Consider the following 23,600-nt stretch of genomic DNA (forward strand, 5'->3'; position numbering starts at 1 on the left):
AGGGATTAGGTGCACTAAAGAAGTCTAGAAAAATAAATTAATTAAACCCATGTAGTGCATTAAATGCAACAATTACCTAACAAAAAGGATATTGTAGAGGCCACAATGGTCAATTAGGAAGACATGAGCAATGCCTCCAGTACTTTGTAAAAACCACAATGTTCATCATGAAAAATTATGTACTGCAAGGAACCAAATTTGGTTAGTACGGAAAACGGAGGGCCCCGAGAAGGGTCATTAGCACTATTCATCACAAGTGTTTTCTTTGAGATTTCTATAGAGCCTTAGTGAAAATGCCACGTAGACGAGAGAATAGAGTGAGAAGGATTGGGGAGTTGTGCACTATAGTGGAGTAGGGTGAGCAACCAGAGCAAGTGAGTCTCAAATCACATTGTTTTAGTTGATTTGATGCATTTTATGATGAACTTATTTTTCAGAGCAACGTAGACATCCATGTGACGTGCTAGATTCCTATACCCACATGTTCATCCCATGCTCATCTTTCGCATTATTATCTAGTGGATGTGCTAGCATCTACATGGCACACTAGCATCCTTATGAATGTATAAGAGACTAATCAAGATCCTTTTCCTAATGCAGGTATTGCCAGAGGTTTGGGAGCATGCATCTAGACATCTCTTCAGCCTGGTACGTGAGAGAGAAGATGAGCTACATGCAATGGATCAACAATAATTTCAAAGAGTGGGACTCTGGTTGGTGTACTGCATGCCAAAGTTTTGCTTTTATGCCCTGATGCTGAGAGCCCTGATGGAGAGGTGGGATGTAGATACTATGCCATTTAATATACCCACAGGGGAGATGATAGTGACATTGGTAGATGTTTATTGCATTATGATATTACTCATTCGTGGCCGATGAGTGTCACCAACCATCTCATTTGTGCGAGAGCTACATATGCTTTAGGAGTGGGGCCTAGGTCAGGTGATAGAAATGACCAACCACATCTATATCCAAGTACTCGGCCAAGGATGGAGGTTGATACCTTTGATTTGATGAATTATGATCATGACACTAGCCCTATGGGTTCTCACAAATGGATGAGGCTCAAATATAGTAGTGGGCTTCATGCCATTAGTTTGGGAGATGGAGGAGGAGGGTACCATCTTTGCATGGGGATGAATCATGCTTTCAGACCTCTATTACAAGTTATCACACTACGTCCACGATGAGTTCCATAGTTTCCACACTACTACAAGTGTGGATGTTTGAGCATATCACCTGTATGAGGTATGCGAGATTTCCATGTTTGATGCCCATGGATATGCCACAAGCATGTGTGTATCCACTTTGATGATCTAAGTGGAGGATCGGTTATCTCATATACTGAAGGATCATGATTGACTGAATCGAGCTCAAGGATGTAGTCTGGCAGCCATTCCGGGACATGGCGATATGGGTGGCAGACTGAACATAACTACCACAAATGTAGTGAGATAGGTTCCTTCTTAGGTGGCAAGATCATATAGTTGTCCACTACTAGCTTTGGTGCATGCAATAGTTTGGGTAGCTACAGATGATTCCACCTACCACTACTACCTATGTCTGGGCAATGAGGAGCATTGTGTGGCTGTAGGACCTATCCTAGCCTACCATTGGCGATGTGTGGGATAGTCTAGAGGGTAGCGATAATGACAACATACCACCCCAGCTGGATATTGATAATGTTGAGGTGACCTAGGACTTCATTGAGTGGTGGAGTATGGTGGGTCCTACTCCAATTTTTTAAATAGATACCGAGGGGGGAGATGCTAACATGTTAGGAGGAGACACCAAGGAGGGGTCATCCTTAGGAGGTGAGGGTGAAAGATCGACATGGAGGAAACAAGTAGCCAGTCGAAGCTCAGTGAGAGTTGCATGAGGTTCACCACCTAGGGGGATGCCTCCATCACCTGTTGTACCTCTGACACCATCATAAACAACCGCAACAAGGACCACATGGGCATCCTCTAGTAGGGTGCCTCCACGATATATGACTAGCATAGGGATGATCCTGATATGTTTTGTGATTTTAGTTTATAATATATAGTTCTTTTCTTTTGATTTCATATGTGATATATACATGGTATGATCAAGATGCTGATATTGATATATCATTTGTGATTGTAAAGGGTATTGTTGAGTGGCTGAGTTTCATCCACCTGACACTTGCATGTCATCCCAGCTGTGCAGATCTAGGGTCATGTCCTATATTCATACCAACCTCTCTAGTCAGTGGGGAGGCATGCACACCTGTTTGAGCCTATAGCACAACTTAGGACCATGTATGAGGAGGTCCAAGTGGAGCTAATGTAGGAAGCAAAATAGCTAGCCACAGTGACAGGACAAAGGGACCAAGCCTTGCTAGGTCTGCAAAATGTCATCAGAGAGAGAGAGAGACCAGGTCATGATGTGAAATAAGAATACCAAGAGGGAAAGTGATGCTACACTGAGCCAGGTCAATGACCTCTATCAACAGGTTGTGGCAACATAATAGGGCACAACTGGTGATCTCGATCATCCTAGGTGTGCTAGTTGATGGTAGATCTTGATGCGACATGACAATGAGAGGCCACCTTGAGGGAGGAGCTAATGATCCAAGGAAAGACCATCATAAAGCTATGAGGAGATCTGAGATGACTATGCTCATGGAGTACCACAACTGCAAGGTCACACTCCACATCAGTTCGTTAACCTTCACATCAAGAACAAGATCCTTTAGCACCAGTGGGCTTAGGGACTCATGCCCCCAGAGGGTCCTGAGCATAGTTTTGATATTGTACAGATTCATATTTTTGACAATGATGTACAACATTATTTTGATATATAGATGTATCTTCATAGACACATATACTGGCATAATGTGTTTTTGAAGTGATGCTATACATATACATTGAGAATGGACATTGACATATATAAATATATACGATTCTTCGATTTGACCATATCTTGTGTTATCATGGATGGATTTTTTTTATATTTCATGCTCATTATGTATACTTATATCATGGATGGTTAGATTAGATATATATCATGATTTAATTTACATATTTTGTGCACATGTGTAATTAAACCCTATGATAATATTTGTATACATACCTTTGAGATATAGAAGATTCATGTATGATACACATATAAACAACCATACACATAGGTATAATCACTCCATAACACATACATATATAGAATTGTGTTGATGAAGAAATTCCATAGTAAAACAACCTTAGAGAATGAAGCATCATTCTTATATCGTCAATAAGTCCTTTAAGGAAAATCTGCAATGAAGGAATTTCCAACTCTAAGGACATGATTGCATCAATGCTGTACACAAGGTTATTATATATTGTTATTTTATCCATACATACACTTGTGCGATAGGTCCATAGTGCATATATCAATTTAGTATGCCAATCTTTACCATGTCGACTAACAATTTTACACAAGATCTGTTTAATAGTTATGTTAGATGCTTCCACTTGACCGTTAGACTGAGGATAATATGGTGTAGAAAAGCGATACTAAATATGATTTTTTTCTAGAAACTGATTCACTTCCTTGCTCTTAAAGGTAGCAGGCAAAACAAAATAGGAGATGATATTATCTAAAAGGAATCTATAAATTACATCAGTAGTGGTGGACCTTAGCAATATAGCTTCAACCCACTTTGTGAAGTAGTGTGTAGCAGTAATGATGAAGGTATGACCTTTAGAGGAAGGGGGAGATATCTTACCAATAATATCCAGCTCGCAAGTTTAAAATGACCAAGGAGAATCTTGGGCTCAAAGCTCCTACGTGGGAGCTTGAATAAGGTTACTATGTTGTTGACATTGAGGGCACTTTTTGACGAAGGCAAAGGAATCTTGTTCTATTGTTTGCCAATATTACCCCATGTGGATTAATTTATGAACCAAATATTTACCTCCAAAGTTCCCACCCCTAGAGCCTCAATGGGCTTCCTGAAAGGTGAGAGGTATCTCGACTTTAGTCATGTTGGAACCCTAAATTTTTGCAAAATTCAGTGTTTCCTAAATGAAAACAATCAATGAAAACCTTAAATCATCCCTCTTTAAATCCTAATACTGACAAGTGGATTTACCTTGAAACCTCATTCCCTTATAAATAAGTCTATGTGTCCATTTGTAGCCCCCTAGAGTCAGACATGACAATTTTATGAAGTATAAAATTTTAGGGTCTCCGATCAAGTTTATAGTTTGAATATCACAACTCTTTCAAGTAGCCATTTTTGAAGGTCAATATTTCAATGCTTGATGTGTTTCCTCTCCAACCAACTATTCCCTGCAATTTTCCTAACAATAATAAACCTCTATGTCCATTTGTAGAACCCTAGGACACCATTTTCTATTTTTCCCAAGTCAATTCCATGTACAATTTGTTCAAATTGTTGCCTATACATTGTAGACTTTATCAAAGTGGCCTCCTATCAAAATTAATATTTCACACCCAGATGACCTTCAGACCAAACTAATTGATCCATGCAATTGTTTTTATCACAATGAACTCCTATGTAAACTTTTAGATCCCCAATAGTCCATTTGATATTTTTTCAAAATCAAAACCAAATGACATTTTTTAGTTTGTTATCTACACAAAAGTTAAAGGTTGGTCAGATGCCCACTATGGAAATTTATATTTCCCAGTTGGATGAATATCACATCAAATGGATTGGTCCCTATGATTTTCTATATAAAAATATACTCCTGTGCCTGATTGCAGAACAACATCAATCAATTTGACATGCTTTCAAGACCAACAAAAAAAACAATTTATAGAGTTTTATCAGTTAAATTTTCAGAAAACATTTGGAGGTCATATTTGACAATCAATATCTTGCACCACAAGATGAAATTTATAGAATAGTTTGTTGCTATTGATTCTTGGGTTAAATGTCTACGGGCCTACAAGTTTCAGTCACATCACAATGAGATTTGGTCATTTTTTGAATGATTTTGGAGGCTACAGGCCTTGTTTTGTTCAAAGTGAAAAATGGCAGACAACAAATTGTGGTGATGACACATTTCATTATTTTCATCCCAGATGCACATTGAATACATCAGATAACATTTTGAGGTAAAGTAATTTTATAACAAAAATATTTTTCTAAGCTAGGCCTATATAGGAACCTAACCTTCATAGTTAAGTCATAGAACCAAGTACGAGAATGGAAAATGTTTATTATGTAAATCAATTTTGACAATTTAAATAGTAATTGCCCATCATTTTATTTTGGAGAAATAGGCATAAGGGGGAAATTTAAATTATTCTTCTAAAAATAATTTAAGATACCATTATGATGATAAAAATAAATTACCTCCAAATCAATTTAAAATGGTTTAAAGAATAATGCAAAAGTGAATATGTGAAAGGGACAAATAAAACATGGTGGGCCCACAATAAATTTCAAAAGACAAATGGCTCATTTTACCATTTTGATGGAGTAAAAATACAAATTAAAATCTTAATATCTTCGTGTTAGGATAACCGGTGAACAACTCAGAGGGGGGGTGAATCGATTGTTAACAGATTATGAAACTTTAAGCACACAAAACCATTTACTGGAATGCATAAACCAAATACCAGAATAACAGATATATCAGTTAAGCACAAACATAAATCATAAACCAAATACCATGCATCCACAACACATAACACCAATATTTGTACGTGGAAAACTCGGTAAAGGGAAAAACCACGGTGGGAAGTCTACCCACAATTAGATGTTACTTCTGTAGTAAGTATGTGATTAGAATAAGGGGCTTGCACATGTAGGAAGACCAATAGCCTAGAGCGCATTTCTCATTACAAAGGAGCCTCACTGACTACAAAAGAAATCTAGAGTACAATCCGAAAATAAGAATGAACTGAAAGAATAACATCTCCTATACTGAGTATAGTTTCGGTTAAGCTCAATACCGAAGGTCTTAAACCTCCTACACAAACCCAATTCGATCACCTATGATCGACCAAAACCTTTGTATAAGATTACTACTTTATTCACACATAGATAATCCCATAACCACGTCCGATGATCTACAAAGAGATCTTACATCACATTTATACCAACCCGAGACCTAAACAATTAGGTCGGCCACCTAAAAGAGAATACAATAAATCCATTACATAAAACCACAAACCAATGATAATACAAGTCAGCCTAAGACCGAAACAACATTAACCAAACAATAAATCCAATTGGTAACACATCAGGAGAATCCACCAACACGTTACATAAATTGGTCCATAACTTAGCAGAATAAGACCAGACCTAAAATAGGTCACCATAAACCAAATGAAATACCACCAATCAATTGGATCACAGACATGATAACCATCAAAACATCCTAAAACCTTCTAGAAGCCGCACCAACACCACTTATTGAATCCATCAAAATATCTTCAATGAAGCTTTGCCAGTAGAACCCTTACCGATAACCAAAAGGCTTACTAGAAGTACATATGATAGCTTCCGAATCACCAAATCCTGAACCAACTGAATGTGACATGCATCTGAATAACATGAATGACTGAACCAAACCAATTCCACCAATCAGAACATACCAGAGACAAATCTCCTGATCATCATCAAAGTCCAACCACTCTACTAAAACCGGTAGATAACCAAAGAAGCTAGTGTTGACATCAATGATAAATATCAATGCAACACATAATCAATTTCTCTAAATTGCCAACACTTCGCCATATCACAAAGAAAGTTAGGGTAGAGTGAGAAGGGATAGTGAAAATGCGATGGACATCACTATCCCGCAAGTGCTGAATGGAAAAAACCCTATTTTGATGTGATATAGAGAGGAAAACACATATTGAATATGGAAGCATACACAGGCATGATGTTTGAACTATGGACAAATTGCCTTAGCAAAATGTGATCTTGTGGTATGTTGTGATGGTGAGATATGCAAGTGATTTAGTTGGAAGCCTCTTAGAAGCTGCTAAGCAAATGCAATTCACATTAAAGAGATTGCATCACATGGAACACCATGATTGTAGATATGTACAAAAACAAATTAGTTGAAAAGGCATAACAATAGGTGTGAATCTTGATTCCACAAGCTTTGCAAATATCCTCACTGCCTGTGTATCTGTAGAAACTTTGAAGAAAATGCAAGCGGCTAGTGAAAAGCCGTATCACCACTTATGCAAGAATTCTGAGAGATTGAGACATGTATAGAATGTTCAGCACTGAAGTATATTCAACACCATTATTTGACCAAGAAAATCAAGCATTGATGCCTCGTGTTGTGAGGGCATTGAATAGAGTATTCATCATGTTTGTTCATGACAAACATGGTGCTTTTAGTGATGCTAAGCTTAATGAATTTAAATTTACATGCTTTAATGCTCCTTTACAACCCTATGTGTAGTCACACAAATCTGTCCAACTTAATTAAATAAATATACGCTATTTATTTGATTAAAAATCCACTAGCCACCAGTTAATTAATTAATATTTAATTAATTCATCCCCAAACATTCTTCTATTAATTAAATAAATTATTCAATTTATTTTAATTAATTAAATCAAATTCCAATCAATTAAATAAATAAAATCTATTTGTTTAATGAAATCCCCCTATTCCTCTTTTAAATAAATTAAATCATTTACCCCCCCCCCCCCCCACTTGCATTTTCCTACAAATGCAACTTGCACACATTTATTGAAATAAACTAATTTTATTTTAATAAAATCCTATTTTCCCTCACCCACCAAATCCACTTGCAAAATCTAATCCCCTTCTAAATTCTTCTAACCCCTTTCTAATTAGCCTAATCCATCCCCTAATTATTGTCACATTCCTAAGCAAAATGGAGTCACTTCTCAAAGACTCCAAAGTCTTTGAAAAGCATTTAATGCTTTGTGTGTTCAACAAATTAACCCCCAAAGTCTTCCAAGACCACTAATGGCTCTTACATGACCATTTATGGCTCTTACATAACCATTTATGGTTATTTCAAACTTGTCTCCCCAAACATTTATTGTTTTGACCATATTCATCCATTTCACATTTGCACAAGAGTTTATCCATTGGATAAAAGCTTTATTCTTTGAATAAAGAGTTTATTCATTCAACCAACCTTGACTTTAACTTCCAAAGTCATATCAAGCATTTAATGCTTATTCCCTCCCCTCTCAACCTATCTCACATTGACACTTGTCATCCTGGGATTGGGTTGAAAGCCCTCACATGGATTTGAAATCATTCAATCCTGACCCTTGTTGAGATTACTCAATCTCAACAATCCATTGCTCCATTTTTCCTATAAATAGAGCCCATTTCTTCATAATCCAGATCCTGAAAACTTGTATGCATTTAAGCTATAGGCATTTTAAAAGAGCATTTTAGCATAATTAACTAATATCTTGTCATTTTGGATAAAATCAATCATTTTAGTATCAATAGCTTAATATTAGCTTCTTTATTTACATTTAGAGCAATATTTCAATCTCAATCCTCCATAAGCATCCATAGTGCAAAAAGCTGCTGAGAGCTACACTATTTTGGAACTTGGAGAGGAGAGGAACAAGGGAGAAGGAGCTAAGAACATGCGAAGAGGCATTTGGAGATGCCTCATTATCTTTGTTTCATTAGTTAGATATATTAGCATGATTTTAGTGTCTCTCTTGATATGCCTGTTTAGATTAGTTTTTGATTGAATAACACTAACGGTTTCTTGTGTGTTTTGTGTTATTTCTCTTAGACTAACCTTGTCCATTTTGCAGAGCATCACTATAAAATTGTTGGTGTGAAGAGGGTTGTCTTAGGGAGGCCTCCATAAAGTGCTAATAATAATGGCTTGACACTGACAAGATTTCTTTTTCTCTATATTCTTTTTATTGAGAAAGGATGATTGGAAACTACTTGATAGTTTTGCAAAATTTTGGTTATGATGATGGTATTAAGCTTAGAAATGAACTACTTTTAACTGTATAATTGAAGAGAGCAATTGAACAAAGCGTAGAGCTAACTAACGAAGCAATTGAATTCTTGAGAGGAATTTTTTGATGTTCAATGTTGATGGTGATGGTGCGTTGCGATCGTTAGAGCTTGAAAATATTTTCTCAACAACTCCAACAAGCCCTTGGGAGGATGACATTTATAAAGACACAATAGAGAAATATTATTTAGAATCCATAAGCATGGATGGATCCCTTTCTCAATGGGCTTTTATGACCCTTCTAGATCCTATCAAAAGCCTTTCTACTTTGATTTACATTAGGTACCTAGGTGATCTTGCTGTTGCATTTTATGTTACCCATCATCGATGATTAGACCACAAAAGGCAATTTTCTTAGAGAAATGTCTTATAATGTCTTATTTTCGGACTTGTAAAATCCAGGAAGTCTGTATTGACAAATTCTTCAATTGGAAAGAAGTTTAAAGATACACACCAACTAAAAGTTACCGTTATGCAACAAATGTTGTTGATACACTGGGGGGAACAAAGGAAACTTTAGTAAGGCATGGAATTTTAGAGGATGGGGTGCAAAATCTTTTGGCAGACAAAGATTCTTTGGCTCTATGTGATGTGGCCCTATTTGTTTATGATAATTTAGATGAAGCTTCATGGAAGAAAACTGCTAAATTGCTAGTGGAAGTTGTAACACAATTAATAATTTCGCTGAGTAAGTTGATTTTACTCAGGAGTGAAGTATTTTCATAGGAAATTTAAAATTGGTGAAAACATTTGACGAAATGGCAAAGTCATTAATCCAGTTAATGTAAAAAGGGTGAATGTGAACTAGCAAAAGTATTTGAATGAAATATCTAAAGGAAACCCTAAAATCTTAAAATTGAGGATTCTTCTAATTGAAGTTTAAAATATTCCTCAAGATATTTTTAAAAAAATTGACAAAGCCATGGATATTTCTAATTAAGAGTAAAAGTGAAGTTGGCAAATGAGATTTCATCAAAATTAAGGAGCATCAATCCATAAAAGAAGTTACTCTGCCAAGTAAAAGAAGAGAAAGTATTTCACTCGAAATATGAAGTGATTATTTCCAGTAAAAGGCTCGTTAAAGATTTTGTACTATAAGGTGGATTGCAATTGATCAAGATAAGGTATAGTTCAAGATAATATTATGGAGGCTCAAATATGACAAACGTAGAAAATATTTACCCAAGGAGAAATATAATAACAAAGTAAATGGTTCCATGGAAGAGTGAAATATCTCGAGAAAACAGACATAAATATTTTCACTTGGAGAATGAAATATTCTCACTCGGTTAATGAAATAATAAAATACAAGGATTTATGATCCTTTAAGAAAGATCACCACATTAATTAAATATTTTTAGGGAAAAATGACTAAATTAATGGTTTTATAACCAAAAATTGTAATGGTCTGAAGCGTTCCCTTAAATTTATAAAAAGGAAATCAAGACTGAAAGAAGGGGAGATACAATATAACGTTATTGGACACTGCTTTATAATCCTAAGGTTTCAAAGGATAATGTGTATAAATTATTTTTCTCAGAATATGTATCCAACTATTTATCAATATAATGCAAAATATTGCTATCTTTGTTTTTACATTCTATTCTTCTTTATCATATAAATTAGTATATCAAGGATATAGCTAATTTATCATTACATTTAAAAACCTTTGTGTGTCCTGTTCAAGTTGGTCTCTTCAAGGAAGAGTTAAAATCTTGTTGGACGAATGATGTGGTCGGGAGGAATAAGATTGGTAAATACAATTCAATGATTAACATACTTGCACATCTATACAAGGTGTACGCATCATACTTGTCTGTTTATGCAAGGCATAAATAGGGGTAGTGCTGAGAAGTTTGAATATGATACATTGGATGAACATATAACTATTCAGACTTTGTGGCCCAGAATAAGGCATTGATCAAACTTTACTTTCAGAATTAAATCAAATTATTTATTTCATTTTTAGGTGTAGAGATAGGAGTAGAAGTAGAGAATCACATCATTTTAAACCTCTATGCCAGTTTGAAATTGATCAAAAAAATACTACAACCATAATATGCTTGAAAATCTTTAATTGATTACAAAAGGATAAAAAACATTTGATGATAAGGTACACCCACCTTCGTTTAGCAGAGCCAAAAGAGTAGGGAATTGCAACCATATTGGTTCATCCCATTCGTTGGCCAGAACCAGTATTGAACCTGATCATAAAGCTTGCCATACTTTTAGGGTTCGGTAATCTATGGTTTTGGGAACCAACAAGTCAAACAACATGGAAGAAGACCATTGTATGATCTTTGATAAATAAAATTAGATAAGAGAATATACCGAGTAGTCAGCTTTGAATTTGAACACACATACTCTTACTAGCATCATCATGAAAATTTCCACTCTTAAGATAGTTATAGATATGTGCAAACCACTCTTCCAAGTCCACATGATCACACATAAAACTATAAAATTCAAGTTGATCAGACATAATAGGAGAGCAAAGAACTTGTATCATGAAGTGATACTTATGTTGCAGATGTGACAATGAGAATTTGTGATGAAGTATCTCTACTTAATTCAATGTTGATTTTATGATGATATGTGGTGATTTGATCTAGTTATGGATTCCGATATGAGGATTGGTTTTTCAGTGATCAGTATTGCAGTGTTCTAGTATTTGATTTGTTGTGATCCAGAATGATTAGATCTTGAGTTGCAGATTTGGGAGAGTGTTTGGGATGTTCATGTGTATCTTCAATTTAGATGGTTCGTGATTTGGTGCTCCACAAGTTACCTTTCTAGTCCCAGTTGCTGTTGTCGAGTGTTCTTGAGTATCAATGTGTTGATCGATGGAGATTTGATTAAGTGGTGCTGGTTCTATTGTTCTCCATTTTGAAAAACCTCTGTTCCCTCTCCTTTTTAAAAGTGAATGTTACTACCTCTGTGCTGCAATGGAAGAGGGCAACAAAAAGTTTCAAATAAAGCAAACAAGACAAGGTTTCAATTTAGGAAACCTCCTACACTTTAAACTTATAAAAGCTTGGGCAGGTGAACCCTTTTATGACTATTTTCTTACAAAAATAGTAAAAGGTTTACAGAAAACTAGTGTACATTCCTATAAAATTTCCTTACTGACTGGTACAACTAAACATAAAATGGAAAGTTGATTTGACTTTTTGAAAATGACCACAAAAATCCATCAAAAAACCAACAGGTAAACCAGTGCCTTATCTGGGCAATAGAGTCATCTACAATAGACTGCAACTTGACAAGAGAAACTCGTACACAAGTCACAAATTAGTAATCTATCAACTTTGTATATGCCTGACATATACAGAGTCCTATTTTGCACCAGACTTCATTATCAGATCCACACCAAAATACTGATATCAATGACTTTGTTTAAAGTATGTTTATATTTCCTCCTTGAGAAGAATACTTAAAACAACTTCATTAAATGCCTAACAAGTCATTCAAATAAACAATCCTTGATTACTTAAATGAAATGAACACCAGTACAATGATATAGAGACAATACAAGTTTGAATTTAAAATTCTTTGGACTGTATATTTTATTTCTCCATCAAAAGATTACAAGTACATCCTATATGACTCAGAAATTGCTGAGAAAATGGCTTGTATTAATTTTGCCAAAGTTTAGCTACAAAATTTGCGTCGCTTTTCTAAGTAGTCCTGGTATCCATTTATAGAGATATGGATGTGACAAGCTTCGAACTTCCCTAGAAAACAAATATTCTAAATCCTAACCATAATCCCCACTAAAAAGGTTACATTGTTTACCAATGAAGCAGAAGCATAACAAATTAGTTAACCAGCTGGAGAAAGGCCAACTGACTACTTAGTATTTGTAGATCAAGTGCTAGGTGCCTTTGATTCTTTAGAATTGTGATTTCCAAAAAATAGTTGCAAGAACTAACCGCTTCTGATTTCTCAAGGGTTACTGCATATTGGAGTGTTGGTTGATTCTTCCTTCACCCCGTCCCTTTCATCACATACTTAATTTCCCATTCTTGTTGCCAGAGAAATCACAAAACCGCACCTTATTTTCTCTGCAAATCCCCTTGAATACCTCTCTGCAAGTTTACACTTCAAAACAATGTCAAATAGGAAGCCGCACAGTTCTGCCATTAGTCCTTTTGAAAATTTAAATTTTGGCGCCAACGGATCGGAGAAGCTTTCCTCTAAGCACTTTTCCTTTAGTCGCTGATCCGTGATGACAACCATGAGATCATACAAAACTAGCACGCCCTTTAACTTACCTAAGCCACCCACTTTAAAATGGGTCCCACCATTTGGTCGCTGGTCCGCAAAGGGTATTCATCGTACAACTTTCCTTCACGGTATAGTGACAGCCATTGGATCTTCTTCAATCTGCTCGACCTTTAACTCATTCTTCACTGCACGTGCTTTGTCACTAATCTGCAAAGGGTATTCATCGAGCACTTCACAACTGTGGTACAATGACCATCGTTGGATAATCTCTAACCTGCTTGACCTTTAACTTGTCTGAGCTGCTCCCTTTTTTCGGGTGTCACTTCTTGATTCATCCACGCATCCAACTAGCCATAATCTAACTTGCCACCTCATCCACCGCTTCACTTAAGGTTTTCGTTGGTTTGTTAGATATTATTCTTTCATCCAAACTTCCACCCTCGACGAGCTATTCACATGTCTCATCGATTCTATAGTTTCATCAAAACTTTTTATTTTATCGATGAGACTACTTATGATTTCTTCGATGTACTTCATTGTCGATAGAAATGATGCTTTCGGTGAATCCTTTTAGAGATCCATCAGGGCCAAGGTTTGTTCAATAAGTCATTTTATGAATTTTATAACATGCTACCTGACTACCATCTCATCACCGTCGGACCCACCACCGGACCTTGGTTTTATACCCTTTGCTCCACCACATGGCACCCCCTGATTGGCTCCACAGTCCCTGCCCTAACACCTTAGCATGACCGGACTAACCATCGAATGAATCTCTTCTTTTTCACTGGGTCATGATGGATATTCTAACGAGCATATTTATGTTGTGATCTTGCGACAACCGTTGATCATTTTGAACTAACCGTTTGATCTTTAAATTTCTTTCAGAACTTAACTGCCATCACTTTAACTATCTTCTTTAACTGTCTGCCTGGGCCCGCCGCCAGTGGTTTATCGCTGGGTCACAAGAAATAACCGTTGTGCACCTTTATGTCACGGTACAACAACAACCGTTAGATCTTCCTCCCGACCATCCAGTTTTCCTTGGACTTGCTCAACTTTTACCTTGCCTGAGTGGTTCTCTTCTCACTGGCCCCACCACTAGGTCACTAGTCCGCGAAGGGTAATATTCGAGAAACTTTACATAGCAGATCAACGACAACCTCCAGATCAACAAGAACCTGCTCTATCTTTAAGGACCCGACACATAAAAGGAAAGACTTAGGACTTAGGAAAATATTGCAAAATATTTCAAAATTATAAGAACCCGCCTAAGCCTAGACCTAAAAGGGGCCCCCTTTGCAACGATGCGACGACCCTTCCACTTAAGTGGAAAAAGGTAATGGGCAAATAGAAGATTTGGAGAAAAAGCGACACAAAGGTTTATTTTTTTCAAATGTTTTTGAAAAGCCAAAAACCCTAAACCCTTAGAACCATAAACTCATAGACAAAGGTCAAATTTCTGAAGTTTGACAGACTCCAACAACTAATAAGCAAGATTTTAAACATTATTGAAAATAGTGATAACATCGGCTCTGACTGGGGATGGTTGAATGCAAGACCAACACAAGGATATAGAGAAACTCTAGAACACAGACCAACAAAAGAAAACTAAAACAAAGAAAAACAAACAAAAGCAAACCTAAACTACTGTGCATGGAAAAACTCATGAGAAATATTGTTTCAAAAACTGTCCATGCACTAGAAGTTCCTGTAACTCACCACTCAATCTTTGAAGGAAATAGGAATCTTTTCCATTAACATAAAAAATGATCAGGGGACCTATCCACAATGATTCAAATTTCTTGTGTTTGCCTTTGTCTTGATCTCTTTCATTCCACTGCAACACCATATCACCAATCTGGAATTTTCTTATACTAGTCCTTTTATCAAAAAGATACTTTGACTGTAATTGAAGTTTCATATTCCTTTTATGGGCTGCAGTCCTCATTTCCTCCAGCTCTACTAACCAAATAATTCTTTCTTCCATGGGCTCAGACATTTCTAATTCTTCAAGTTGCAAAAAATTGTAAACTGGAAGCAAATTATTCATAGGTAATCTGGCTTTCACTCCATAAACCAGCTCAAAAGGGGATGTACCAATGGCCTTTTTTACAGTCACCCTATCGACCTATAAAGCTAACTTGAGCTTTTGATCCCAGAACCTTTTATTTTCCTCTAGGATCTTCTTGATAATGTTGAGGAGACTTTTATTACTTGATTCTTCCTAGCCATTTCCCTGTGGGTGGTATGGTGAAGAGTATGACATAATAATCCCATAATTAGCACAAAACTCTGCAAACTCCTCAGACCTAAAGCACATGGCATTGTCCATGACCATTTTAGCAGGCACACCAAACCTTTTTATTATATTATCCATCAAAAATTTGATGACCACTTTACTAGTGGCCTGTTTGGTAGGTATGGCTTCAATCCACTTGGTGAAATAATCTGTAGCCACCAAGATCCATCTATGACCCCTACTTGATTTTTCTATTATCTCTCCAATAAAATCAATGCCCCATTGAACAAAAGGGGCTTCAACTATAACATAATTCAAAGGCAAAGCACCAACATACTTTAGTTTAGAAGAAAACCTTTGACAAGGATCACATTTTTGAACATATTTATGAGCATCCTTGAGCAAAGCTGGCCAATAATACCCTGCTCTAATTATCCTACTAGCAGTAGTATTAGCTAAATAGTGGCCTCCGCATACCCCATTTTGCATCTCTTTCAGAATATTTTGAGCTTGGAATTCATCCAGACAAACTAGTAGCATCCCATCACTATTCCTCCAATATAGGTCTCCCTGAATAAGAACATATTTCTGTGATTTTAACTTTAGTGTTCTCTTTTGGTTGTGTGTCATACCTTCTGGACATGAGGCATTCTTCAAGAAGTATACTATATCTAAATACCATGGCTGCCTCTCAATACTAGTAACCATAACCTATTCAATCTCAACATTATTTATGTCAACATCCTCAAAGTTTATCTCATTCATTAACTTGGCTAAGCCTAGACCTCTTACCAGCTTTGTGATTTTGATCTCAAGATCAAATTCTTGTATTCTTCTTATCCATCTACATCTTTTTCTAGTTGCTTCAGACTGGGATAGGATATCTTTCACAGCTGCATGTGGTACATAGGCTACAATTTGGGCATTTACCAGATAAGGCCTAAATACTTTAACAACCTTGACTAAAGCATATGCTTGTTTTTCCATAATTTCATATTTCAGTTCAGTAGCTTGCAATGATTTGTTGTAGAAGGCAATCAGATGTTCATAACCTTCACCATCTTTGTGTAATAGTACCGCTGCTATAGTATGATATGAAGTAAAAGAAAATAGTGAAAATGACTTACTATAGTCAGGGGACTTAAGCACCAGGGCTTCCTGAATAGCCTGTTTAATCTTATCAAATGCTAGTGCTGCCTCATCATCCCAAACAAACTTGGCATCCTTCTTCAAAAGCTTCACAATGGGCTTAACAATTTCAGCAAAATTTGCTATAAATCTCCTGACAAAGTTTACTTTACCCAGAAAAGACTGAATTCCTTTAATATTTTTTGGTTGAAGTTGATAGCCTCAATTCTTTCATGGTCGATTCTGACTCCCTCCTTAGATATAATGTGCCCTAGTAACTTTCCTTCAGTTAGAACAAAGTGGCATTTCTTTGGATTTAAAGATACACCAAACTCCAAGGCCTTGCAAAATATTTTTTCCAAATGACCATAGTGGTCATCTGCCTTCTTTGAGAAACATGTCAGATCATCTTGGTAAACAACCATTATAATATTAATAAATTCCTTGAAGGCTACATCCATAGCCCTTTGAAAATTTGCACCAACATTCTTCAAACAAAATGACATTCTTACATACACATAGGTTCCCCAAGGGGTAGTAAAAGCAGTCTTAAACTGTTCAGACTCTTTCACTAATACCTGATTGTAACCAGAAAATCCATCCATCATTGACAGTAAATCACAACCAGTTACCCTTCTAGCATGGCTTCCATGTTTGGGGATGAGTAATTATCTTTAAGGGAGGCAACATTCAAGTTCCTAAAATCCACACATAGCCTTATGTCCCCATTGTTTTTTTTGACAGGCACTAAATTTGATACCCATGAAGAATGCCTTATAGGATTTATAATCCCCCCTTCTCTCAGCTTAATCAAATCTTGCTACATTTTGGGTTCTAGGAGGGGGTTAATGGGTCTTTTCTTTTGTCTAAAAGGCTTAGCATCAGGATGCAGAGGTATTTCATGTTGAAATAAGTCTTGTTTATATGCCTTCAAATCCTCATAGGACCAAGCAAAAACATGTTTGTACTTCCTTAGCAAATAAAGGAGGTTAGTCTTAATATGGGGAGACAAGTTTCTCCCGATACACACTAACTTAAGGGAAGATTTTGTCCCCAAGTTTACCTCTTCCAACTACTCCAACTTTGTAGATGATGCTTGATGTAAGTGACCATCACTGTAACTAAACATACCCTCTAGTTCATAAAGTCTCCTGTGTATTTCATTTGTCTCTAACTGCACTATGTCACTTCCAAAAATTATTTCCTGTCCATCTACTACCTCCACCAATGCATTACAATCAATATTTTGACCTTCATAGTCATCTATGCATTGTACAAATCTAATTATGTCTTCATCATCCTCAAAAACTTGCCAATTGTACACATTATCTAGGATGGCTGGTCTGGCTTTTGTATCAATTATTAAAACTCTAGTCAATGTTACATCATCATTTTTTAATGCAATATTAGCTAAAAAATCTTCCATAATGTTCTTAGACATTTCAATCCAATCAATGGAAAATGCATCAAAGTGTTCAATGACATCCCAAACAACATGCTTGTACTTTTTTAACTTGTCATTTTTAGATGCATATCTTGACCTTATCTGAGACACTACAAGTTTAGAGTCTCCATAAACCCTTAACAACTTGATCCCATGTCTTTTAGCAATTTATAAGACTAATAACAAAGCCTCATACTCAGTTGTGTTATTTGTACAGTGGAATGCCAACAGAAAAGAATACTTGAAGGTAATACCTGATGGGGAAATAAAGAGCACTCCTGCTCCAGACCCTTCTTTAGAGAAAGCTCCATCAAAATACATTTGCCACAAGCCTTCTTGTTGGGATTTCATCTCATCAACAATAGGATCAATATTATTCAATTGAGGCTGAATGGATTCAATCCTGAAGTTATCAAGATCTACATCTATCATGCAATTAAGCATGTTTCAGTCTATTTTTTTCAATAACCACTGGGGCACATGGTTCTCTATATAATTTTACAGAATTCCCATTCACTGTGATATGATAAATCTAGCTGAAGATGTCCTCCAACAACAGTAGCCCATTGTCTAGATAGAAGCATGCCATAATGGGGCCTTGTGTCTGTGACTATTACATCCATTTTATAAGTAGCTTCAAGAAATGCTGCTATTTTTACTTCTACATCTTTCATAGTACCCACTACAAGAATTTATCTATTATCCATTATTAGGATTCCCACAGATACTGAGAGGGGGGGGTGGTGAATTAGTATCTAACCAGTGTACAAAATTTCTTATCTTAAAACATGCATAATACATTATAACAGTGTACCGGTATGCAAGAAATAATGCAATAAATAGAATTAAAAACATCCACATGAAAAGCACACCATGGCACAAGGATTTAACGAGGAAACCCAGTGTGGGAAAAACCTCAGTGGGATTTGTGACCCACAATATCCACTTACTGGCCAATAAGAGAATATTACTTACAATAGGGGCTTGCACATGCAGGAAGGCCAACTGCCTAGAGCTCACTGCTCAAATGGGAAGTCTCACTGACTTACAATGTGGATTATACAAATCCGGTATCTTGTACTGCTTTACAATAGCATCTATAATGCTTGATTCAGTATCAGTTGTTGCTCTACTTCTTACATAAACCCTTTACCCTATATTTCGCATATATTACTTACATAACCTTATTCATTTCTTCCTTACAAAATGTCTACAATGATCTCTTTTATATATAAGAGTCATTTAACAACATGCCAAGTCGGCTTACAAAGTTTTTACAATAATAAACAAAATATAATATAACAAAATCCTATCGGCCTCTGTGCTGATATACTTCCTTTCTCTGTGCCGGTGCTAGTGTCTCGAGTGCCAGTGTAGAGTCTGATCGTTGATGTCGATGCACTAACTTGCCAGTGTAATGCCTTGCCGGTGCCATAGGATTGTAAGGTTACCATCAATGACAAAACCTTCAATCACATACAATGTCTCATTAGAGCATGCATATGCCAACATCCATAGCATAACACCTCCCATATGAAGTGTGTACTAACAAACCTAGTTCTCTCATAACCCCATAAGGCATTACATTAGCAACTGCACCAAAATCTATCATGCAATTTTTTATCAATCTGTTATTTACTAACAATGTGACATAAAAGGGATCAATCTGAGATGGTTCCTGATTAATAGTGGTGCCCAAATAAACTTCAAGGACCTTTTGTTCCTGATCCTTCTCATCTTTGCATTTCCCTTTTTAGAATAAGTATCCACATCTGATATACTAGAAATCAAAGAAAAAGCAACCTCTCTATGTTCTTTCATTTTCAACAACTCTATCAATGGTACTGAAACTTTCATCTGTGTTAAAGCTTGAGTCATATCAAAAGAAGTATTCACATCAGACTCAGCATGAGATTTAACCTTCTCTGTCTTTTGGTGACTTGTTCTCTTGTCACCAGTAGTCTCTGCCTAATTACCAATGGTATCAACAATATTAGGTTTCCCTAAATTACTTGACTGATTACTTTTAGCTTGACTATCTTTGACAGAAGTTTTGTTTTTAGTGGTCCCCTTAGAAGAAACTTCTTTAAAAACCATAGAACCAGGCTTACCCTGATCTTCATCATCTTTACTACTTCTCAGATTATAGTTATGCTTAGCTTTGGCTATTGAAGCCTTGGTGAGATTCTTAACTCCCTCCTCACTAGGCCTTCTGAGATGAATCTCTTGATCTTCTATTGTGACTACATTCAAAGTGGGATGCCAGTCAATTGTCAATTGCCTTTGGCAATTTGCATTGCTTCTCGAGACATCATATTCACTTGCTTCATCTTCTAAAGCCTCCCAGTCACTGTCCATAGTATACTCAAACATATTGACTATAGGTTCACCCTCATTTCTCATGGATTCATTTAGAGCTTGAGCCACAACACACTGATAAGGGGAATATGGCCCATCACATGCCATACACCAAGTGGTATTTTCCATATTATGCACACTTCCTCCCTTTAAAGGATCAGGGGTGTCCTGATTTTGTGTGCCTTTTGATCTATCTTGCACAGGCTTGCCATCTTTCCATGCAATGTTATATGGCATATCATGCAATCTAGCAGGTCTATCTTGCCGGTTGTAGTGAGGCTTCTCATTTACTTACTTTAGTAGTAAGATCCTTAGCAACAATCATTAATTTCTCTATTCTATCCTCTTCTTTAGAGGATTTATTTTGTTGTGGTTTTTGTTCTTGCCACAATCTTCCATCAGTCCTTCTTCCCACTTTACCTGATGCTTTTCTATTACTCTCTACATTGATTGCAATTCTAAAAACATCTCTTAAACTATGTGGGTTCTTATCTCTGAGAATGTAAGCCATCTTAGGATCAAAGACATTGTAATAAGTGGTTAGACATACATTCTCATCTAACCTCATACATTGAAGGAGCCTATGCATTGCCTTTTGAAACCATGCATTAAAATCTGTAACAACCTCATTATCAGACTTCCTGATATTGTTAAATTCATTGAGCATGAAGCTCACATTTTTCTTATCTCCATATTTCTCTTTAAAGCAATTCTTGAATTCCTCCCAAGAACTAATGCTATCTACTGGTAACCCTCTGCACCAATCTCTAGTGTCCTCAACCAAAGATTGCACAAACAGCTTCATGATGACATCCTCATCACCAATTTCATAGTCATTAATCATTTCACCAAAAGATTTCAGATTCTCTTCAACACTGATAGCATTGTTCCTATCAAACTTTTGGAGTCTATCCCTCATTTCAATAGGGACATGGTTTGGATATCCCGGAATTCCAACAAAGTAGAACTGCCTATACAACTCAACATTTATAGGTCTCCTTTGAAACTGATTTATAGCAAATTTATTTCTAGTATTCACCCTTGGGCCTAAACCACCAGCTCTAGGAGTTTAATGACTTTGATTATGGGATGGTCCATGACTGGTTTGGTTTGCTAGAATTGTACTTGAGGGAACAACGAAATTATTTGGGGTAGCATTTTTTTGCATCATTGGTTGAGTATTTAACAGAGAGGTAGAAGTATGTTGAGATGTAAAATTACTCTGATCTACAGGTGGGAAAGTTATAGGAGGAGATTTTAAGCAATGTATCTTTCTTCTAAACTCAGCATTAAGTGCTTCTATTTCAACCTTTTCGAACTCCCTTTGCAGGTTTTCATTTTCTTTCCTTATCCTTTCTACCTCAATCTCATGCAAAGTCATTCCCCGGGGTCCTTTTGCACATCCTAATAGTAAATCCACAGATCTATTTTCCATTACTTTATGCTTCCCTTTGTCAATAACGATCTGTTAAGTTGGGGATCATTGTGAACCTCCCTACTAGGTTGTGCTGCAACTTTAGGTGCAGAATCAATTTTAGGATCCAAGACTTCTCTAATAACAGGACCATGCTCTTCATTCCTAGGTTCTTCTTGAGAAAACAACTCAAGATCTACAGTATGTCTTAATAATCATTCTCTTTCAATAAGTTTGGATTTGGTTTCATTCTCCTTTTCCTTTTCTTTCTTTTTTCTCATAGCAATCAATTGATGTAATCTCTTATTGAGAATCTCAATTTCCTGGGACACTTCATCTTGATCTGGAAAGGTTTCCTCTGAATCTGACACATTTAGTTGGTCCATATCAATCAGACTGATATTTCCTTCCATAGTTTTGGGAATGGAACTGACCCTATTACTTGTACTATGCCTATCTCTCCCAGAAGTGCTAGTATTAGACAATCTTTGGTGAAAGGTTTAGATATCATCATTAGTACCAAACAAGCAGGCATGAAAACCCATAATATCATGGTCAGAGGCATGAGAAGAGGCATTGGACCTTGCATATACGAGATGCTCAGAAGACTTACCCGTTTGATTACTCTTCTATTTCCATGATTGATTTGACTGATCAGGAATAATAGTTTCCTTTTAGCCCTTCCTGACTGGTTCAGGTAACCCTTCATGCAACTTCTCGTGAGGGTTTTTCTTCATATAAGACCTATTATTTCTTCCCCTATTCATCTTGCTAACCTTTTGAAGTGACTGTGATTTTTTCTAAAAGAACACTGTTTTTTTTTTTACTTCAGAGTCGCCACCCAAGATCTTGGGAATAAAATATATTTTAACACAGTGAATCACGTTTATGAAATAAAGACATAGATCTGGAGTATAAGACTTATCTTATTTGACTCTCCCCAGCAGAGTCGCCATTTTTGTTGTGGTGACTCAGATGGGAAAACTCTCTTACACTCTGATTCAACAATCTATACCAGAGATCTTTAGATTACTCCCCAGCAGAATCACCATTTTTGTTGTTCTCTATTTTGAAAAACCTTTGTTCCCTCTCCTTTTTAGAAGTGAATGTTATTGCCTCTGTGCTACAATGGAAGAGGACAACAAAATTTTTGAAATAAAGACAACAAGACAAGGTTTCAATTTAGGAAACCTACTACACTTTAAACTTATAAAAACTTGGGCAGGTGAACCCTTTTATGACTATTTTCTTACAAAAATAGTAAAAGGTTTACAAAAAACTAGTGTACATTCCTGTAAAATTTCCTTACTGATTGGTACAACTAAAAATAAAATGGAAAGTTGATTTGACTTTTTGAAAAGGACCACAAAAATCCATCAAAAAACCAACAGGTAAACCAGTGCCTTATTTGGGCAATAGAGTCATCTACAATAGACTGCAACTTGACAAGAGAAACTTGTACACAAGTAACAAATTAGTGATCTATCAACTCTGTATATGCCTAACATATATAGAGTCCTATTCTGCACTAGACTTCATTATTAGATCCACACCAAAATACTGATATCAATGACTTCGTTCAAAGTACATTTATATTTCCTCCTTGAGAAGAATACTTAAAACAACTTCATTAAATGCCTAACAAGTCATTCAGATAAACAATCCTTGATTACATAAATGAAATGAACACCAGTACAATGACATAGAGACAATACAAGTCTGAATTTAAAATTTTCTAGATGGTATACTTTATTTCTCCATCAAAAGATTACAAGTACATCCTATTTGACTCAGAAATTGCTAAGAAAATGGCCTAT

The 23,600-nt window shown here is 36.2% G+C and overlaps 1 pseudogene; it reads left to right on the forward strand.

Annotated features, from left to right (window-relative positions):
* Window positions 1-9,696, forward strand: part of LOC131075855 (mitochondrial Rho GTPase 1-like) — a 95,128-nt pseudogene extending 85,432 nt beyond the window's left edge.
* The last annotated feature ends 13,904 nt before the right edge of the window (window positions 9,697-23,600 follow it).

Source organism: Cryptomeria japonica, chromosome 10 (assembly GCF_030272615.1).
Source record: "Cryptomeria japonica chromosome 10, Sugi_1.0, whole genome shotgun sequence".
NCBI lineage: Eukaryota > Viridiplantae > Streptophyta > Pinopsida > Cupressales > Cupressaceae > Cryptomeria > Cryptomeria japonica.